Source organism: Columba livia, chromosome 16, assembly GCF_036013475.1.
Source record: "Columba livia isolate bColLiv1 breed racing homer chromosome 16, bColLiv1.pat.W.v2, whole genome shotgun sequence".
Taxonomy (NCBI): domain Eukaryota; kingdom Metazoa; phylum Chordata; class Aves; order Columbiformes; family Columbidae; genus Columba; species Columba livia.
Window position 1 is genome coordinate 11,068,997 of NC_088617.1, and position 22,671 is coordinate 11,091,667.

The following is a 22,671-nucleotide window of genomic DNA, read 5'->3' on the forward strand; positions in this document are numbered from 1 at the left end:
ATTTTATGCTGTCCAACAATATTTGTGTGTGTGTCTGCATATAAAAAAAAAAAAAACAACTCACTTCATACTGCTGCCGAATGACTTTTTTCTCCCTATTTGGATTAGTTCCAAAGGCAGAATTATGACTGCTCTTTGCTAAGCAACAAATATTAACTATTGCTACTTCATCAAAATCCTGCACCAATGCATTTAAACACTTTATCAGCCAGGAAGATGGTATTTTCATATTTGCTAGCCTGGAGCTTCACTAAAATTAAGATCAACTGAGTACAGCTATAACAATTATCAATTTTCATTCTTGGATAACAGCTTGAGATTGCCTTCAGGAAAAAGGAGGGTCCTTTGCTTTGGATGAAAAAAAAATTATATATAAAATTAACTACTCTTTCTTCCTCGGGCTAAACATGTGGTTAAGCTCCCTAAAATTATTCAACAACTTTACAGGTTGCATCCCTATTTGCTTTAGCTTTTAGGTTAATAAATGATTAAGTAAAAGAAAAAGAAAAAAGCTGTCAAGTATATTAAATTGCATTCTCAGCCTGCACTTTTGCCTGTCCTATACTAAACTGCTTCCTGCAACAAGGTGAAATGGTACCAACAGGGGCAAATTTGAAGTACCTCCACGACTACTGAGGACAGCGTCATCTGGATATAATACATTTTGAATCCAGATCTAAATACTCTATCGGTCACAGTGGAAGATTCTCTTTGTCAAAGCAGTTTAATGTCAACTGAATAGACAATAGTTTTACTTCAACAACATTATAAAGGCGGGAATACTATAATATCTATTGCTGAATGCTTGGTGATCACAGAAATTAAAAATATTGATCACATGAAATTACTGGCAAAGTGAGAGGTAGACAAATGTCTGCTACAAGCTTCTGGGCTCTCTTCTCAATGAGTCTGGCACAAATTCATTCGAATTCAAAATGAGGTTTCTTATGTCATTGGAAAAAACACCCCCATTAAAAAAAAAAAAAAAAATTCCTTTTGAAGGTTTTTCCATTGAACACATACTTATCATTTTCTAATAGATCCTACCAACCACAGAGAAGCAAAGACATGCAAGCCAGTACTGAAGTAATGTCATCTCTAGATTGCTTAAAGCTGTAAAAGATTAAAGCACCCCAGTTCTACCTTGCTCAATCTGCAAGATTGCAAACTCCAACTTTCAGGCACGTGTGGTGCTGTGTCGCATGGGACTGTGTATCCCAGGAAAAGGTCAAAGGGACTGATATCCTGTTGAGCAACATTTTCTATGACTGAGACAAATGCATCATCAGATGAAAAGGGAGTAAGTTGAGTAAAAGATCAGCTTGCTATCAACTTGAAGGCACAAGACAGACAAAGCAATTTCACCAAGAAAAATCAACCCACATAGGTAAGAGATCGGTGATTAAACTGCTCCAAGATATGTCAATAAAACTACTTTATCAAAGTGGTGAATTGCCTATAAAATTAAATCTCTTACTGAATTTGGACTTTTTTTTTTTTTTAGTGAAAACATTTCCATGCTGAAGTGTACTGTTTGCATTTTCCAGACTCGAAGTTTCTTAGCTTTTTCTTTTTGTAACAGTTCTCTCTGAAGTATTTTTAATTGAGTTTGAAACAGCTGAAATTGAAATAACGTCTTAAAACATTTTCATTGTGTTAAAATTACTACTTTTATGGGTTTTGTTTTAACTAATAACATTTTACATTTTCCACTTTAAAAAGACAAAACAAAACAACAAAAAAACCCAGAACTACTACCTAATTTAATTGTCCTCCACAGTCTCCCACACAGCACCAATGCACAGACATCCCAGGCATTGCTATTTTATCTCAGTGCCCATGGGAGAGAGCAACGTCCACCTCTAAGGAACCTACTAAGAAAGCAGAAAGATTTCCCACAGGTTTGGGTGCACAACGTCTGCAACTGCACAAATCTGTGCCTCGAGTTCTCAGCTTGCTTGGTTGAAAAATGAGACACGCTACATTTTGGAGGTGGGAGACAAGTAGAAACCAAGATTTCTGATTTTTCCTAATACTAAATTGTGGATACAGACATCAACCCAAGGAGATGAGACGTCTAGATTTACAAACGTAACTATTTACCTTGGCAGCTATGCCCCAGTTAGTGCTCAATGGTAGAGAGCAGTTTCTTTCCCAACAATATGCCAAATGTACTTCTTGCTGATTAAGCTGCATGAGTGAGAATAATTCCATCATGCTCGACTAGGAGAATGAGTGGCACCTTCGGGAAGATTATTCATAAGTGGAGCTGTTAAGCTGGAGCCCAGCAGGGCTTCCCCCCCCCACTCTTCTTTAATGAAGAGTACAGGGCGGCAATTAGAGCCACCGTCAACAGCTGCTCCCGTAGCACTGAGAAACCACCATCCTGCTGGGGCTCTGAAACACAGCTATGCCATTGCAATTAACACACCACTAACAGCTCTCCTCCAGATCAACAAGCTATGACCGCGCTCAGAAAAAGACAGCGGCCAGGTTTTCACAGTCACAAAGATAAACTGCAGCAAGCCACAACAATAGCATATTTGGCAAAGAATTGCTCAGGAATCTCTTCTGAGGGACAAGGATACCACCTTCATGTGTCCCCACTGGTAGCTTGCTAATGTTTGGCAGTGGGGATAACATTAAAGAACTATCTGGATAAAACTGGAAGACATTACACCTGTTACAGTATACCTGGCACAATTATGAGATGTGCAGATACTATATAATCCATGATTCATTCCTTTGCTGGGGTGAAGTTGGCTTATTCTGCATGTCTCGTAGAAAAAGGTAACATGCACCCATTGATCAATACCTTATTTAAGTCTCCCATCTCCAATTTTAGTATGAATCAGTAAGCTGAAAGTTTAGCTCCAGTGAACACCTTGACAGTGGGAGATCATGGCATAACAACTACAACTCAGTCTACAAAGGAGAGCCTTTCCATGACAAGAATTTCCCAGGAACTTTCAAACACTTTGTCCTCAAGTCATCTGTGTCTGGAAACACAGACACGCTCAAGCTTTTTAATGTAAACAGCATATGAAATGGAGCACAGCATTTGGATTCAGGCCCCTCTAGCTACCTGCAATTGCAGACGAATTTCAGAATTACCAGCACATAATTGTGGAGTTGGGGGAGCTAGCCCAGCACTTGACTTTTCACTTGGTTCAGATTTTCCTGCATATAGAAAGAGTGGGTGGATATGGCAAGACATACAGTATTTATATATCAGCTGATGTCACATCTGAATGCAATTCTAGATTTACTATTACAACTCTTCCTTCATCTAGGAAATAACTACCTGCCTGCTAAAAGGCATCAGATTCTTTTATTGTTAAAATGAAACCGGACCTGGTACCCTGGGGCAACTGATTTCAATCTCCAAGTTCATATGGTTTTTCTTGCTGACAAGACTGGTTTGAAGGAGAGCCAAAATGCCAGCGGCAGTTGCCCTTGCTAAGAAGAACATTGAAAGACATTATGATGATTGTTAATAGAGTACGCACACACATGCACACAATTTTCTACAATAAACTGGTGAATTATAACTGGTTCCCCCAATACTGCAGGTGAGAATGATATGAGGAGGATGTAGGAAGCAGTTTGTGCCCTAATGTGGAGGAGACAAGAAATGTTAAGTTTGCAGGAAGTCAAAGTGCCTCCCAAGTGTTGCATGGCACAAACAACCGGTCGTTCCTCAAACACAGGAGGCACTGACTGATCATCTACACATACAAATATGAAATTTCCTTTGGTTTAAAGGCTCTCTTACACAAACGTAACTTCATGCATTCTACTGGTGTATGTGCCATTGCCTGACCAGCCTTTTGAATACCAGACCTCACGCTTTAGGGAGAGAAAACATGCAGAAGAGTCATCAGTTTTAAAGTGACCAAAAAGCTGGAAGCTGTTGCTCAAGAATTTTAGGAAATTTCAGAATAGTTGTATTGCACATTTCGCGTTCCTAGAGCTGTTTCCACACACTTGTCCTACATTGCCATGTGATGCACTATAATAACAAACCCCTAACTCTGTTGCACAGGGCACAATTACAAATTTTGCAGACAACATACGTGATGCTGGAGAAGCACCTTGCTCAGCTCATCTCCTCTGCTTTCCCTGCATTCAATAGCACTGTGTTCTCTATGGGTCCCTGCAGTTTTCATAAAGAAACTGCATACCATGCTTACCTTAAATCAGGTTTATATTTGAGCTGTGGTTTCTCTTAGAAGAGGATTACTGTTATTAAGAAATCATTTTTCTTACTATTCAATTGTTGCATTTGCAGCACTTTCTAGGCAAAGGTTTAATATGGTGGGTTAGTCTAAGCAGTTGCTCTGAATAATTGCACCAAACAGTTCCAGTTTTTCTGGACCTGCTACATTTTTCTACATTTTGCAAACACTTTTAAAAAAAAGAAAAAGAAAAGCAACAACAGCTACTGAAACCCTTAGGCTGCTGGGCAGCTGAAGGAACTCCTGGCCCAGGGCACCTTCCAGGGGCCGTCTGTCTGTACGATTGTCCACCCTGCAACGCTTCACCCAGTGTCCCCTTCTGCTGGGGCAGGGGACTGGCGCAGATGTGACTTCCCCGGCTGCCCAAAGCAGTTGCCACGCTCAGCTGAAAGTGATTTCAACCATTTTGACTCCAGGACAAAAACACTCTTACAAAAACTCAAGCTAAGCTGACTGAGGTGGTTCATTCGCAGCCTCTGCCAGGCTGGTGCCCGTCTGCGTGTGCAGACTCGCTCTGCGCCAGGCACAGGGGCTCTGCCCAAACTAGCAAGTTGCACAGTGTTTGCAGCTCTCCCCAGCCCCAATCCACAGCTGCAGCCCCAGCAGCATCGGGACAACCGCATAGGCACAGGGGACCTGGAGCTCAGCACCCACCAGCGCAAGGGAAAACCTGTGAGGACAATGTCACCATCAGGAACGGAACCAGCATCAGCTGAGTTTCCAATAGTGGCTTTTCCTGTGAGAGCAAAAGACTGCAACAATCTTCTTGTGCGAATATCCCCAGAGCTCTCCAGCAACTTATTACAATATGAAGTTACTATTGCCCAACCAGCCAACTGATAGAAATCTAGGTCTGGAGGTAGCACATACTCTGTGGCAGACAAGAATATTCCTTGGAAGGATCCAGACCCACTTCCAGAGCTCAGTTGTTATTTTTTTTTTTTTATTTTAAAACAGACCATCATTTTTTATACTGAAGCTTGGATCTATAAGATCTCATCACTTAAAGAAAATATTAAATCAGCTGCTTAGGGGTGAATGATGCAAATGCAGGGACAAGATCAAAAGGCAGCTCACCCTTATGCCAGATTTACCATATCTAGAGAAAAATTTTCTATGTTATCCTTCTTGATTTTTACTTGTAACTGAGTATATTTAGTTTCCCCAGCATTATTAAACCACTGCAAAATGGGTGATTGACACTTGTTAGTAGTGTACATAGCAGACATGGACTGCACGTCACTTCTGACTTCTCTTTTCTTGTATTGTAGCATTTTCTGGGCAGAAAAAAATTTAGAGCCTTCCAGAAATTCTGTGTGTAAGATGGAGACCCCAGATGTGAGACAACCCCCTACCAACAGCAGACAATATCAGGGAAAGGCAATAGTCACAAGCATGCCCTGCACATTAGGGGGTTTTTATGTTTCTGGATGATCAAGTTAAATACTCTGGTTAAATGCTGTTTCTTAGACAGCCTTAGTTTCTTCATCAACCTTATAAAAACAGATATAGCTCTTGTGCCTGTTCTTACTAGAATTCATGTGTATTTTCACTTTACTGTTGCATAAACAAGACAAAAGCCCAATTTGTTAGATTCAGAGATTTCATGCAGTCTATTCCAGCCCAGCACTTGGTTCTCTCCCTGGTAACCACATTTTTGTAACAAACTTCCTTAGATCTCCCAGGCTCTGGAATATCTGCTGACCAACTCAATGGAAAGCAGGGGTTTAACCCTCCTGGCTCACCACAAAGTCTCTTTTCACCTTTTGCCATGAAGATACAGGAGGTGGAAAGAGCTGCTAAACAGTGCAGGATTCTGATAGAATAGACAGTTCCTGTTACCAGAGTATTTTGGCTCTGTGTGTATGTAAACAGTCTGTTAATAGATACCAACAGATAGCTCTTAACTTAGCAACAGCTTATGGCAAGTTTTTATTTGGCTTGATCTGAGGTGATTGATGGACCCATTTGTTTACTAGTGTATTTTTTTTAAAAGATCCTCTGCAGTGCCCAGAACATTATGTGGGTGCTCTTTCATTATGTTTTGTAAAACTCCAAATAAAAATAGGAGGTGAGCCCACCATTCTTTGGAGATTTGCCTGTGCAACAATAGGGTTCTGGTTGCATCACTAAGTATTCAAAATAAAGCTAAAAAAAAGAATGAGAATAGCAAATTTTCACAGCTATGAATGTGTAGTTGTGCTTATCCACACATGAAGGTGACACAGCTCGCACGTGTTTTTATTACTGCTGTTTGTATCACTAAGGGTAAAGTGACAAGTAGGCAACTATGAGGATGCACTGGAGACAGAAATGCATTTTGGAGTAGTCTCACACTGTTACACCCACCTTCCTCTCAAGTACATTAAGATCATGTCAAGTAAAGCCGCAGTTTTATATGTGCTGGCAACCCTATATGGCCTTATATATTTTTCTGAACAGAACAGGATCATAAATAAGCAGTGAATTGGTAGCAGAACATTCCAAAAGAGGAGGAAGAGCATCAGTGGGTGTCAAGGTGTCTTTTTCACAGCAACACAAAACTATGTGGAATCTATTTACAATTCTGACCTGTAAATTCCTCACTCCCTTCTCTGATCACTTGCTGCATTTGTGAGGGTTGCGCAGAAGCGCAGCCTCTTGTGCCATGACACACCAGCTCCATATGCACAGTCATCCTTTCCACTAACAGTTGTCAGTGCCACATACACTCAGACACTGCCCCAGGGCACAGTGTAACTTTCTTACTTCCAGCAGACACAGCCAGAGCAGACACAGCACCACTTGTGTGCCCCCCAGTAGAAACGTGATAAGCGCAACATCCACAACAGGGGTTCATGGAGCAAAGCAAGAGGGTGGAGAACTAGCCTGGACTGCACTGGCATTCAGATATTGGTACATTTGCTTCTAAGAAGATTAAAACAGAGATGAAATACAACTATAGCATAGACAGACTTGCAAAAATGGTCTTTCTTCCCTACCGCGTGCAACTTTTTAATCCACACGCTGCTAAGACCACATACACGCAGACAGCACGGGCACCCAACTCACACGCTCCATGAGTGAAGGTACCATATGCAGTTTGCTTTGCAAGACAGGACTTTGTGTGCACCAAAGACAGCCATGCAAACAAACAAGAGCATCGAGTCACTAAGCTGGAGGGGACACAGTCACAGCAGCCTCAGAGAGGGGTGCTGAGCTTTCCAGTGTTGCTGGCATCTCAAACAGGTTTGGCAACGCAGGCATGCACCACTGATGTGAACTCGAGCCCTTTCCAGATGTCCCAGCCTTAGTGCTGCAAACAGCATCTTGTTCTTCCCTCACTTTAAGACAGACCAAGCCATGGCTGCAACCGCCCTCCCACATACTGCTCTCCCGAGTCTGCTTTTCTGAAGATTATTCTTCAGAGCAGAGCACACATCTCAGAACCATCTCTCCTGCTTCAACCTTGCACTTCTCGGCAGCACCAGAACAACCACTCTGCTTCCCCAGCACTCGCTGTCCTTGTGCAGTGACATTGGCAGCTGTATGTCAGATGCCACCGGGGACGGATGTCCTCTCACAGCAAGACAAATTGGAAGTGACACATGGAGGATGATTGACACCACATGTAAGTTCTTATTCTGTCAAAGCTTTACAATGTTGTTGTAGTTGTCAAACCCAACCACCTTGCCATTGCTTTGCCACAACCCTACATGATGCCCAACGTCTACCAGGCTTTTCATCTGCTCTCAACAACGTTCACAAATTCCTTTTCCAGGGTTGTACATTTACCTTCTGCGTAGCCTAAAGTCATGCAGCCTTGTGAAAGTTCATTTGCTTTGTAGAGGATGCCACAAAAATATTTTGCTTGCTAGACTTATAGGAGAGAAGGTTCTCTTCAGTTCGGGGTGTGGGGCGGTTAATAAAAAAATAAATTAAATAAATAAATACTAGATCCAGGGCAAAAACTGCTCATGCATTAACTCTACATTTAGTGGGCAAGACTAAACTGAAACAACAGAAGAAATGAAATATCAGACTTTTAGTTATCCTTTTGCAGTGCTCATCAAATTCACCTCAAACTTTGGCCAATGTAGGAGCCAAGGACCAGTTCAGCTGATGATCACGAGAGGCCTGTATCCTGACACCCACACAGCCCAACTCTGGTTACATGAAGACACCTGCAAAGAAAATTTCTTTATGATTTTATAAGGTTTGTTTCAGGTACATTTAACAGAGCCAACTCCTGCCATCACTGCTGACTTCAGTCTTGTGAACCCCATGAGGCAAATCCAAAGATCATTTCCAATAGTAAATATCAGCAGAGCCAGAAACTGCTAGGTACCCAAATCACTGATGAACTCACTAAAATCAAGAGAAAATAAATCCAACAGCGCTAACACTCCCTCTCTTTTGTTTCCATTAGTTAGGAAAGTATCCTGGATATTTTGCTAAAAAGAACATGAGAATTTTAGCTTCAAGAAAAACAGTAACCTTTATACTTTTATAATCCCTTTATTTACACCCACACTTCATAGAAAGCTGCAAATACTATGAATCTTGATCAGGAGAAGAGACAACAAAAATCAAAGCATCATAACAGTGGTCAGACCTCATTTCAGCTTCCTGCAAGGGTCAATGGAAAGATTCACAGTTAAATTAATCAGCTGAATCCTCAATTTGTCTGGAAAGTTGAAAGAAACGTGTTTCATACCCTAAATGCCCTTTGGTCATTGTTTTTCAGTTTAGGTTGGAGTAGAAGAGAGAGAACAGAGCCTTGGAGATGCAATTGACAATGGAGATCTCCTGTGCTGTGTTTTCTTTGCTGGAGTCAAAATGCACGTCTAGCAGGCTGTCACTCAAAGGTGACTCCTCTGAATGACAGCAGGAACTGAACCGTGTTCTTGCTGCACTGTAAATGTTGTATAAACACCAGGGATGTCTTCATGCATGGATTAGGAGAAGGATTGCACAAGATTAAGGTGCCGTGTTGCTTAGTTTGGGAGAGAACTCATCACAGCTCAGGGCAAGCAGCATGTGGTACGGCCTCACCAGGGTCTGCTGAGCTGCGAGTGACCGAGTGGTCTCGTGGGGTTGTGGTATTTGCCCACAGCCCTCTCACAACTGTGCCCATCCAGCTTCCAGTGCAGCAGCAAAGAAAACCAGACAAACCTGGGACATCACATATGAGTGGGAGGAGCGCGCTTTGACTGATGGAGCATTTCATAAAGAAGCACAGGGCACTTAGCAGCAGATATTTCAAACTTGAGTAGCATTTTCTCTGCCTTTGGAGAAGCCAGTCACTTGAGACACATCACAGTGCTACATACTGACATACCAGCTCAGGCGAGTGTAGACTGTTCAAATGCAGCCCACAGATTTCCCTGCAGAAAGCCCAGGCCAGACTGGGTCTGGTTAATTCAGCTCAGATTGCCTGGGACCACTGGGGCTTCTCTGTTCCCTGAGCCACCGAACACCCTGTTGCAAAGGTTCACATACAGTTATTCTTAATTAGAGTAATACTATTAGGAGGGATCAGAAAAACAAAAATAACAAAGTGAACGCAGAAGTCTTATCATTAGCAAAGGATTTCATCAGAAAAACACCTACAAGTCAGGGCAGGAACTACACTTCGCTTTGCGTTTGGAACGCAGTTTGTGCCTCCTCAGTTCTACCACAGTGCAAATATTTATTTACCAAAAGAAGGGGGAAAAAAAAAGTTCTATGGTTGCATAATCAGGACTGCAGGAGATTAGGGATTCTTGAATTAACACTTTTTTAATTTTAAGAAGTCTGAGTGAAGAAATTCAGCCCCCCACTGTTATTTTGTGCCCATGGGACCTCACTGCTCAGCACATGATGCAGACTGTGCTTGTGGAACGGGAATCCTCTCCATATCTGGGATGTCCCAAACCTTATTTACCACCTGTCATAAAAAAAATATATTGGCAAAACACGCTTCAACAAATTTAACTTCACTACAGCTTGGCAAGATGAGCTGCTTTTTGAGGATTTTGGCCATTTTGGTTCTGGTTTGTTGTTTTGGTTTGGGTTTTTGGTAGTGGTGGTTGTTTTCATTGTGGGTTTTGTTTGTTTGTTTGGGTTTTTACTATAGTAGCTGGAATACAAAGAATAATACTAACATTCTCAAGAATTACCTACTTCTGGATGCTCTGCCGGAAACATGAAAACCTAATTTACCTAAAAGAGCATTCAGTCTTTTTATAGCATATAATATATCCAACAAGCAACTCCCCAGGCTTCACAATAATTCCCTAATAAGAAGTCAAGTCCTCAAATTAGGCAGTCTGAAACACATACTTCTGGGTTAAACAAGGAGGGCAGATACTTGCTATGGGAAATCCATTCCAATGGCTCAAGCCTGCCAAAAATCACAAGTCATGGAAATTTTGGACTGAAATTGTTTCCTAATCTTCATACTGTGTCACCATAAACAGCAGATTAACTGGACTAAGAAACATGCATCTTACAAGCATGTCTCCCTAATAGGCAAACCGGGTATCATGAATTTATCTATTAATAAAATACATGATTTATTATTTGCACTGATCTGACGCTTAAAAATCTGGGGCTTTAGCAGCAACCTTTCACACTGCAACCATTTGACAAGTTTTGGTGGGTGATGAGACTAGGCTGGAAATGAAACTTGGAAGTCAAATTTATTCCTAACATTAAATAGCCTAAAGTGTTTAGTACCACTATATCATCTAAAAATTACAAAGGCACCAACAACCATTACGCAAAGCTTCTCCACGGGACGTTTCTGTACCTGAACAGATGACGAAGTTTACCCTTTTCAGGATCAAATTAAGTTACACTAGCCAACGTCACAAAAAAGTTAGCACCCCTTTACCCCATCTGGCCGCAGTGCTCTGAGCGCTGAAGAATAACGTCAAGATGCTTTTCATGATACTCAGGACCATGCAAAAGGTAATCAGACTTTTTACCTAGCTGGTTCATTAGCAATGGCAAACAGCATGATTCAATCAAAGCTTTTCTTTCCCATGACCTGATAATTTACTATTCCCAACACCTATTATCTGCAGCTCCAGTTATATAATACTAACCCTCTCGGCTAATGGGATCTGTATTTCTAACGAGAACAGATTCAAATCTTCTAAATGGCCACTGAATACCAGTCACATAAACATCTTTATGTGGCCCACATCAGTTTTAAGGACTTATATCATCCCTGTTGGTGTTCTATATGGATCTAAACACATCTGAGCAGACACAGGCGAGGCAGAGGAGGAGGAAGGGCAGGAGGAAGAGCCATTTCCGTAAGCAGCACTAGGTGTGCAACTTCAGCAACATCAGAGCAGCAGTTGGTGCAGAGAGCAGCTCCCCAGGAGCAACATTTCAGCACTTGACAAGGGACATGAACAGCCCCCCGTCCTGCAAGCAAAACACTCCAGTTTACCCAGCTTGTGCAGGACAGGGCAGGAAACCAAATCCCAATTTCCTCATGGTCCCAATTAACATCTTCCTTGCTGGGTCAGCAACAAACAGTTTGTGATGAACACTTTTACTTGCTGAGCAGGGATGGAGTTCAAGAACCACAGTTCTCTTCCCTCCTCCCTGCCCAGTAAGCAATGGTGTCCTGAACTAAAGCAAAAACTTACTGCAGGATTCATTTGAACAGAAAAATAATCCTCCTCTCTCCTTCAGCAAGGGTGAGCGGGAGAGATGCTAAGACTTCTGCTTTTGCTTTCAACTGTCACTTCTTTTTTGTGTTATAGTGTATCTGTCAGAAACAGAATATACTGACATACTACTTAATCTTTTCAGAAAAAAAAAACAAACTATGCAGAAGCCTCCCTTGCAGTACCTGAGGTTGCAGTAATTGTTCCATCCTTCCTTGCCTCTCCAGGCAGCAAAACCCAAAGATTGCTGAGCACCGAGAGGCTCCAGCCACAGCAGGAGAATGGAATCAGGCTCCCCCTTCCCAAGACTTCAGCTGTTCTCTTTGCTCTAACAAGGAACGTTAAGATCTCTTTTCCTGCTATCTGTGCATTTTCCCCTTGATCCCAACAAGTGAGCTACAGGAAACAACACCTGCAAAGGAGGAAAATCCTAAATAGCTCATTCTCGTATGCCAGGTCAGCATCTCTCTTCTTTTGGATAGCTTCAGGTTAAATTTCCAGCCAAACACAACAAAATAAAACTCAGTTTTTTTTGCTATGCTGTGTTCCATTTGTGAGAATTTTAACAATTTACTGGTAAATCCAACTCTTAAGAGTTGTCGTGATGACTAATCACTAACAGACATGTAGTCACAGCTGCTCAGATATTTATTTCTTGCCTAAACCCAACTCTGAATAACTTAAGCACCTTAATAGAAGTAGAATAATACATACAGTCCAAATATAGGCAGCAATCCAACACAACCATCACAGCTCTCTCTTAAATCTCCCATCTTTCAACAGTGCTCACCGCAATAGCTCTTACTATTGTATAACAAGAATGTAACAGAACAGCAGACTAGGAGAGACTGGCATAGTTACCATATTTACCACTTTCACCTAGTTTGGGGTTGTTTTTTTTATTATTATTTTTATTTTTTTGTGTTTTGTTTTTAAACTGAGCCCGTTCAGCTTTGTCACATATTCTTTCCCCATACAAAGCAATAACCTCCCTCTGCTCTGACAGACTTGGCAGAGATAAATCAAACATGTATGAGTCCGCTGGACAGGATGGGAAGGGAAACTCGAGGGATGAGCTGAGCTTGGGTTTTACACCCCACTTTGAACAGGAGGATAATCCCAACCATGGCTGCATTACTTTGTTAGGATGGACTATCCGAGACAGAGCCCAGCAGACACACTCCCTGTGAGCAAAAGGTCTTGGAGCGCGGTGCTCACCAAGGAGCAGCCAGTGCAGGCACCTGGGCTTCCCATTCCCAAAGGAATTGCAATGGGGAAAGGGAGAATAAAATGTCAGCTGTCAAACAACTTTGGCTTATTAATAATTGGCAGGGTGACTGCTTCATGAATGACAACCCCAAGTATCAAAGATAAGTCTCACTTGTCCATTCTGAGGATCCCTTGAATTACTCAGAGAAATGAAAACAAAGAGGATATCATTTTAAGCTATATTTTGGGGTTTCTTACAGGCTTTTTCCCTTATACTTAGTTCAATTTTTTCATGAAAGTACAACATACATAAACTCTTTTGAATTAAAACCAGGGGATTTTTGTTTGTTTGGGTTTTTTTTTGTTTGTGTGATTACAGCTTTACAAAGATCAAAATAACAAAATACCAATCTCCCAGTAAAAATAAAATCAATAGCCTGTCAATTAGTATTATCTTCTATGGCACCAAGTTCGCTTATGTTGAGTTCACAAAGAACGATCTCAAGAGAAACTAAATTGTATTCTCTCAATAGCAACATATACATAGCAATTTGAGTGGCTATCACTGCTTTGAAGTTTTTCTTCGCAAGGGCACAGACTCCCAAAATGTAGAGCAGCATTTAAGTAGTATTTGCAAACCTTGTGGGAAAATAAAGGCTTGTACTTAACAGAGATATCTAACTGTATGTATCAGTTCTGGTTTCGTTTAGAAGTGAAGTATGAACTAAAAAGCTGTCTTTTAGGGTTTAGCCACTCTTCAATTTAGTCTGATAGACAAAACCCTTCCATCCCAACCTGGTCTCTGCCATAAATGTTGGCCCTTTTCACTCAGACATATAGTGAAGGTAAATCCCACTGCTGCAGTCTCTCAAATAAGTTTCTGTCTCCTCTAACCTATAATTGAGGTTGTAACAGATGGCTTTGCATTTTGCAAGACCAAAAGTTGTGCAACAGCAGCAGCTTTAAATAAAGGGAAAGATTTATCAGAGCACAGGGTATGGTGGGAGTTTGTGGAAGATGAAAACGAACTTCTCACTTTGAAGGAAGAGTTAGTGGCACAGAATTTAAAAGCTCGTCTGCTTGTGTCTTCTCCATCCTTTTCAGTGGAAATAATAAAACATCCATGTATCCCTGTGTGATTAAGGACTTCCATCTTTTACTGCAGTATTGTTAACATCTCTGTTGTCGATGCCGCAGACTTTATTGTACTGAAGTGGGGTGGAAGGGCTGTACAACAATTTATGGAGAGGGCTGCTCTGATGGGGTCTCAAAACTCACCCATGAGAAGCAACATTTTGTGGATGATGCTCCTGGCTTGTTTTACAGATTCTTTGTGCAGGAGAAGAATACTTGGAGACAAGGCAACAGGAGGGCTCAGCAAGAGAGCCTCCATCAAACACCACTCAGTCTGGTACAAAACCCAGTCTTTGGGTCACAGAGCTCCTTCAAATCAATGACAACCTGTGCTTTCCAGAGGGATCTCAGCTGTCAGTAGGCTCAAGCCCAACTAGATTGGGATCACACCCAACAGTTTGTCTGGGGACAGCTTCCTGAACCTGTCACTTGCCAAGGTTTTGTTTGTTTGGTAACACGGATGGGGAAGAGTCCCTAATGGCCTTATGAGCGGTTTGTTCCGTGCTGCACCTGGGCACGTCTCAGAGCAGCTCTTCTCTATCGCTCACCCAGCGCGTTTCTCCCTGCTTTACATAGCTCCTTCGTTTTAAATCTGTTAAGTGAGTCCAGCCCCCCAGGCAGAAGGGTGGTACCTTCCAACTTTCTGGCTTGCCATGGTCTGTTTATCAGATCTAATGAAGGCATTTAGGGGTTGATGGTCTGACAGATGCTCAATTTTCTGACTGGATGAGGAAGTTAAACTGTTATATAAGAAGCCAATAAGTACCATTCATTCCTAAAGCAATAAAACACTGCCGCATTTCCAAGCTAATTGGCACAACTTTGCCAGTTCTCTGGGAGTGTATTTAATCAAATTTAATCTTTAGATAGGGGCTTCTGTAGCACCCTGCACTATACTATCTGAGGATCTAGAACAGTAATGATTGCTATTACAGTTTTCTGTAGCTGTTTCCAGGATCAAAACATATTGCTAACGTAGCAAAATGTTCTTGGAGACATTTACACCTTTCGCCATTTGCATATGTGGTGGGGGTTAACAGAGAGGTTTCCCAACAAGTTTAAAGTTCAGAAGGTTGTTCCTCACTGTTACCCAGAGCACTTGAGTATTCTTAAAAATTCTGAAAATAGTTCAAGATTACCCAGTTTAAAAAATCCATCCCCTAATAAGTTTTTCTCAGCATGGGCTGCCCTAGGTGTTTGCTAAAGACACCACTTTGCCATCCGCCATACATTAAATGCAGGAGTGTTTTGTGCTAAGACTTGATGGGGCACGTTTTATGGGTTCATTACAGGGTGCCTCTGGAGCACTGTGAGGCATGAGACCGAAGGCTATGTCCCATTGGCTGCCTGAGTCATTTATTAATGACCCCATTAAGCACTCCCTCAAGCTTTCAATTGCAGTTATCCAGTTTTCTTTTAAATTATTTTTTTTTCCTTTGGACTTACAGTTCCACAGCTGAGGAGCATCTTCAGGGAGTCCCAGCAAGGCACTCGTCTGAAGACCCCCAAGCCCAGGACCTTGGTGTGCAGGTGTCAACTCCATGGTGGGGCTGGAGGGCTCCTGCCATCTGCTCCTTGGCTCCCTCCTCTTCCAGAGCTCCAAAATCTCCCCCTTCAATCAATGAGCCTCCTTTTCTCTTGCTTAGCATCAGCATTCACACTCCCATGCACAACAGGAATAAAGCGTTGTTATTAATTGCTTTAAGTGAATGTATAGGAAATCCAGTTCAGGCGTAATTCACCTTTCCTGCTGCCGTGAACTGGTGATGCTGTGAGATGCACAGATAACAAGCCACGCAAAGTCCATCATGTTGACCTCCGGGGCCACCTTCCCCTCTAAAATATTTCCATCCTCTCTGACACTGGATTAAATTGCGCTCAACAGACAAGAATTAATAGCAGTACTGAGCTTTGTGCTACCTCAAGAAATAAACACACTACTCAGAAGTGACAGAATAAAGGGAAAACTCATAGACCCTTAAATCACTCCCCCATCACTTACCCTGTTGCTGCTGTATTAGGAAATGTCAAGCTGCATCTTTAAGAGTGGACTGTCTGCAGCAAAAACACAGAGAGCTGGCAGTTGAGAAAGCAGAACGGATGACAGTTTTTGGCAGCAGCTTCAGCTGTCTTGTTGGGTTTTTCATATTAATCAGCCCCTTTGGAACACTGAACAGATCATCAGGACAATCCCTCAATCCAAGATCTTTTGCAGTGGGGAAAAAAAAAAAAGTCATAAACCAGGACAGCAGCATAACAGAGGCAGCTTTCTGAAAGGGACTCAGTCTTGACTCTGAGAAAGGCCCTTATCAAGACAGTGTCTAAAGCCGATGGCATGTCTGCACCGTCATCCCTCTGCCTGCGCTCACACATGCTGCGGGTTTTTTCAATGCGATTGTTCAGGAAGTCATGAAGTGGAAAAACAAAACTTCTCTCCATGCCCCCCAAAAATCACCATTACAAGCTTTGTTAAATACATCTTCTTTCTGTCAGATGCCAAAAGTGCTGACCATTTTATTTCAAAGAAGAAAAAAAAAAGATCTTCCTCTCCCAATATCTAAAACTACGTGTGTATTTCCAACAAATTTTGTTTGAAATATACAGATTCACTGTATATAGACAGAAATAATCAAGAACTTCATGTTCTCTTAAAAATCCATCTGCAACAATAAATTTCCAGAATATTAGTTTTTTTCCCCCATGAATTCTGAATTCAAGATATTTACATGCCCAAGTGTCCCCTAAAAAAACAATTGGTGTTAGGAGTTACTTTCCCTATTTCACATTTTGACTTCTTCAGCACTACTGATGCTGTTTAAACAGATTTCAGCTCTCCTCTCTCTTCAAAAGGCATCTGCATTTCAAATAAGCAATATATATTTGCCTTCGTCCTACCATTTTCTTGGGTAAGTAGCCCTTAGCACATGGACAAGCATCTACCAAAGTCAGTGGGTGTTAAGAGCTGGCTGCCTGTTCTAACCTGGATGAAGAACAAGGTCTACATTTTATGGATCAGAAAATGTGTATGCAATTAATAATCACATAAACTGTTTATTAGATCATGCAACAAAATATCTTCGTATTGCCCTCAGTGACAGGAAGAAAATTCTGCAGCGTAAGAGCAGCAAAGTTTATGATATCAGTTTAACCACTTGCTAATTTGATATAGCTCTTTACGGGACTTCATAGAGTTGGCCCACAGTATTTGAAATTTAGGCAAAAAAAAAAAAGGCAACTTAGTCAAGGAGTTTCACTCTTCCTCCATTACACAACTAACAATTAGCTGTTATGCAAGTTTCTGCTCACCATGAAGTGTGTATTGCTTGCCATCTTGGGCAAACAGAAAGCATTCAGGAGCCAAAACTAAAATTCTATTAATACATTGTGCTCCTTACCCAAAGGCTGAGCTCCCTATATCAATCACCATTGCTTTCTCAACAAGGATTTTATATCATCTGTGAAACCACTGTATACCTAAAGATAAAGCTTCACTTTACCCTGTGTCTCTCAGTGGTTTTCACCATCACACACCCCAGCCCTACACAGCTCTCCAACTGCATGGACATGCCACCTATAGAGCTGATTACCCCAAAAAATGAATCCCCAACACAGCTGTATATTCAAACTCTTTCATTGGAACAAGGGGTTTATTTCCAGTAGGAATGGGCACAACTGGCTTAAGGGCCAACACCATGAACCAGAACTCCCAACCTGCCTCCTGCCCCATCAGACTCCCATGGTGTGGCTGTAACTTCATTTCTCCCACCAGTTCCACCCAAATGTCCCCTCCACCGAGTGTCCCAGTCCCTGTCCAGTGCAGCAGCTCACCAGCGGTAGACTAAGCCACATAGGTGCTGTCCCTACACTAGCACAATACTGCCAACTCCATCTAATCCCCATGAGCTTGTCCTGCACTTGACTCCCCCACTATGCCACAGTGGTGGTTCAGCTCCTGCTTTGCCCCATGATCATCTTCACCATGTCCAGTCACCCACCTGTGGTCTGTGATGAGTTGTGACCATCGCCAGGGAGGGAGGTGCCTCAAATAGGACATGCCAGGGTTGCAAAACACGTTAGCAGGGAGATGTTCTTATCACAAGCGGTTTTTACAGCAATAGCCCTGAGAAATCCCATCAGAGATGACTCAGTCTCGTACAGACACTTTACACATCCAGACATTCTTGCATGTGAGAATCTACTGCATATAAAAAATGACCTCTGACTTTTTGTGCCTCTCCTCTACACTGTCATAAACAAGAATATAATTTCAAGACATGCTGTCAACTTATATTTAGCCGGTTTTCTATTTTGTTTAAAAATAAAAGTCTTCTATAAAGCGTAAGACAAATAGAATTAAGAAAACAATTCTTTTGAACAAAAAAATTGTGCTGTTGCCTTTCAAACCCTTACCCTGTAGCACTGAAAACTTGGAATTGTCCACAAATGAATATGAGACTGACATGATATTTATTATCCAAGCTTAAAATAGCACAGAACAAACAGAATACAAATCATGGCAAGTAAAAATTAATTTAAAAATTCAATTTAATAATCTAACAGTTTAGGGGCAATATGTGGTTTATATTGGCAGTGGCCTTTTAATCATGCAAATCATATAATTAAGAGAACTTAATTAGTAAAAGCGGTGTTTGAATATTAGAGCTGTGAAAATATCCCAGAAAATATTGCAAGTATTGGCTTGAACTTTTCTTAAGCCTCATGTTCTGTGTCTGCATGCACTTCTGTTAGTATAAATAAAAGGCAGGAATAAACGAACGGCAGAAGTATTCAGGAAATTGTGACGTTAGAATATTCCCCCCCCAAAAAAAAAACAAAGCATAACTGCCTGCACAAGGGCCCGAGGCACAGCCCAGCAATGAGAAGCAGCAGCGCAGCGTGTCCTGATTCTCCACCAAATCCCCACCGCAGCCAGGCCAGCGATGAGAAGGGACGATTCCTTGAGCAAGCACAGGCCTCCTCTCCTCCCACCGCCCGTCTCAAAAAGCACACAAACCACTCAGCCATGAAGAGAAACTAAATAAAATAAAGACAGCTGCCTGATTAAGAAAAGTTGCACGCATGTCTGTTTGGAGAGAGCCCTAACTTGTTTCATGCGCCTGAAGAAGAACAACAACAAAAAAGCTTCTGGCAATTTTCAATCTTGGAAACCCAAGTTAGCTCCAGACCAGCATTTGAGTTAAAAGGTACCAACACACCATTGTTCCGCTCCAGAGGGACGTGTGAGATTCTCACAAACTCCAAGTCTTCCCATTTATCTCCAGCCCAGCTTTTAAAAGTACAAAAACTATTAAATTCACATTTCCCTTCTCAGTCAGATAGTCAAGGAGAACCTACATAATATGGAAACTCCAAAGACTTTATGCATGCAAATGTTACAGACACTGAAATAAAGACATCCACAGGCAATACTCACACTATCCTCGTAGCTTTAGACAGACAGAGAAGAAAAAAAAGCAAAACAAAACAACAACAACAAAAATACATAATGCTGTTAAGTACCCAAACATTCTCATCTATGAAATCCCAGGGAGACATTTCTCTGCCTCAGAAAAACAGAAATCTGGTTCATTTACGACAGGGCCACTCTAGTATTGCAGAAAAGTTATAGTTTGCACAAACCATTTTAAAAAATAGAGGGCTTGACTACATTTAAAGTTTCTTTTGCAATATTTGCTCGAGAGAGCTTTTATTGTTGCTGTTCTACTTTGGGATTTGTCCTGTATTTTTCCAAAGAGATGATTTATCATTGCCATCAAAAAATGAAGAATCTTTGTTATTATTCTTAAATTGATCAGACTGCTTTGTTTCTGGGGAACAATTCAACGATTTTCATTTGCTTTATGGACAGTTTCCAGTACGGGAATGAAGTTAGGAACCCAAAGCAGACCCAAGTTTTCTCCAACAAGCCCCAGGACCTTTGAGTGTTTCAAGTCTCTCTTCTGCCTTTCAGGCTGTGTCCTACTTAATTTGCACAGAACAAGGGCCCTCAAAACCCACACATAAGCCAAGGCTTCACCCTCCATCTATCCTTCCCCACCCAAGTTCTTTTTATCCTGCACCTTTAGGAGGAAACCAGCAGCAACTACAATAAACTGTGGGGTTTCATTTTGTTTTTAATAAAAATAAAGACACAGAAGAGTGTTCTTGAAGCCCTGATTTTAGTTCTCATTAAACAGAGGTTATTCCAAGTTAATGTAAGAAACATTTCTTCTGCTGTCAGTCACAGCACTGAGTTATTAATTGTAGCAGAAATCAAGAGTGACCACTCGGTAGCATTAGATGTATTGACTGTACAAGTCATATGGCATTTTGAGGTGTCTAACAGTAGTGGGATGTTCATGTATTAGTTGTTAAACCAGCATAGACAAGCCCTTAGCTCTGCTGCTTTCTAAGCCCCATGTCCCTTCACAGCAAGGGTTTTCTCAGGGTTTTCCCATATATCGTAAACCCCTCCTACATATGGAGCCAACAGGCAGCAGTCACCCTGTGTGTCAAATAGGCCTTTCCAACAAGCTCCTTTTTTTTTGACTCGTTATCTGAAGAGTGCGCTGGTGCTTGGCAGTTGAAATAATGCCATATTAAAGGTTTTAATCTCCTATAATTGGGAAAGGTTTCCAAAGAAAACAGAAGTGTACAAATAGCACCCCCCCATCTTGAATGCATATGACCCAAACAGATGTCGCCAAGCTAATCCGTGTGAGCCGCTCTGTTCCGCAGTCAGAGAGCTGGGCTGAGTCTAACTCTGAGACAGACCCTGCTCTGTCTGTGCAGACATCTGTGCTAAGAGTGTAATGCGTTCATTTAACCTTCTTCTCTTCCTATGAGCGCACTACATTTTACAAAACAAATAAACAAAAAATCTAGGTAGCTTTTAGTCTTTGCACATATGCAAAATGCCCCAGTATTAACTGAAGGCTGAGTGCTAGGTATATGCATTAAGCTAGTAAGAATTAATCATGGATTTATTCTCTTAGCTGCAAAACTATCAGCATGCCAGGGGACACCAAAGAAGGGAGAAACAAAGATCTGGTCCTTATTTGTACCTGTCAGAGGACTCAAGGAACGAGGCTGACCAACCAAGAAAATTAACATTTGTTTCTGACAGGGATCTATGCAAAGGAACAGGATTTTAATTTAGGGCTCTTTTCATCAGAATGATAACAGCTGTCTTCTACTGTGCGAGCGCAGTAATTACTGAATCTAGTATGTGGAAAATGAATACCTGATGTTTCATTTACACAATAATATCTCAATCTGCAGTCCCAGAGACAGCCAGCAACATTCCCACGGAACGACTAACACATACCCCACCTCTACATTCCCGCAATTTTAGAGCCAGCTCCCCCCAAAACCTCAATAGTCTTAATGTTCCTTACAACAAAGAGCAAAAGAGCCTGTGAGAATATTTGTGACCCTGAAGTTTCAAAATCCAGCCTGATTTATCATATTCTTTCAGAGGCTACTTGAAATAAATCAAATTTTATTAAGTAACATGAGTAACCCACTCACCTATAATTTTAACTTATTATTTCTCATCTTATCTGCCACATACATGGAAACCAGATTTTTGCTCTATTCACCATTATCACACCAGCACAAGAAAATAAATAGGAAGCCACAGCCTCAAGATTCAGTCATCATTTTGTTTGTTTTAAACAGAAACATTTGTATATATTTGTCAATCAAATTGTAACTGACCTGAAAACAGAGCTTGGTTATAGAACTAATTTCTTCCAAGTTGAGGATTTTTTTTTTTTTAATAAAACAGTTCTTATCCAGTTTTTTAATAGAATGAAATTGGATTCGAAAGCTAAGCAGCCTGACAAAAGAACGCAATGTTTTTGCTTACTAATAGAGCAGTCTAGCTAGCATCATTACGGGAACGAAACTAATTAAAAAAAAAAAGTCCATCAAAAACACATGTAATAGCACAGTAGAGATCAGTTTAAAAGTATATGTTTCCTGATCATTAAAACAAGTCAAGTAAAATTATATGTTTTGCAGAACTGCTTGTACCAGCCTGGGCTGTATTATGAGGCAGGGGGCCAAGAGCCAAGTGCTTCCAACCACTGAAAAGTACCAGTAATTCCTGTATAACCTCACACCTTGGAGAGCAGAAGGCTTTCAGTATATTGTGTTGTTTTTTCATCAGTTGAAGAGGATGTGGAAAATAACTTTGGATTAGATAAATCACTTGGAAACCTATTTCAATCAATCATTTCCCCCTTTCTAGCCATGCCCTGAAGATGTTTTGCCTACAACTGGTTTGCATTCAAATGAGTAAGCCCGTATCCTTTTGCATACGCTGCCGTGCAGCAGCATGCTTGGGTTTGACAAAAGGCGCTACGGCTCCAAACTGCCTTCATACAACCGCTTCCCTGCTTAAAACTATCACAGAGAAGCTGTTAATTTTAGACTTTAAC

General features: G+C 41.4%; 1 long non-coding RNA gene across 4 annotated transcripts in view; it reads right to left on the reverse strand.

The window, feature by feature from the left end:
• Nucleotides 1-18,413, reverse strand: part of LOC110356708 (uncharacterized) — a 279,999-nt gene extending 261,586 nt beyond the window's left edge. For all 4 annotated transcript variants that reach the window (XR_010466631.1, XR_010466627.1, XR_010466630.1 and 1 more), the window contains exon 1: nucleotides 18,223-18,413. This is a non-coding gene — a long non-coding RNA (uncharacterized LOC110356708). The remainder of the gene's footprint in view (nucleotides 1-18,222) is intronic.
• Between the last annotated feature and the right edge of the window lie 4,258 nt (nucleotides 18,414-22,671).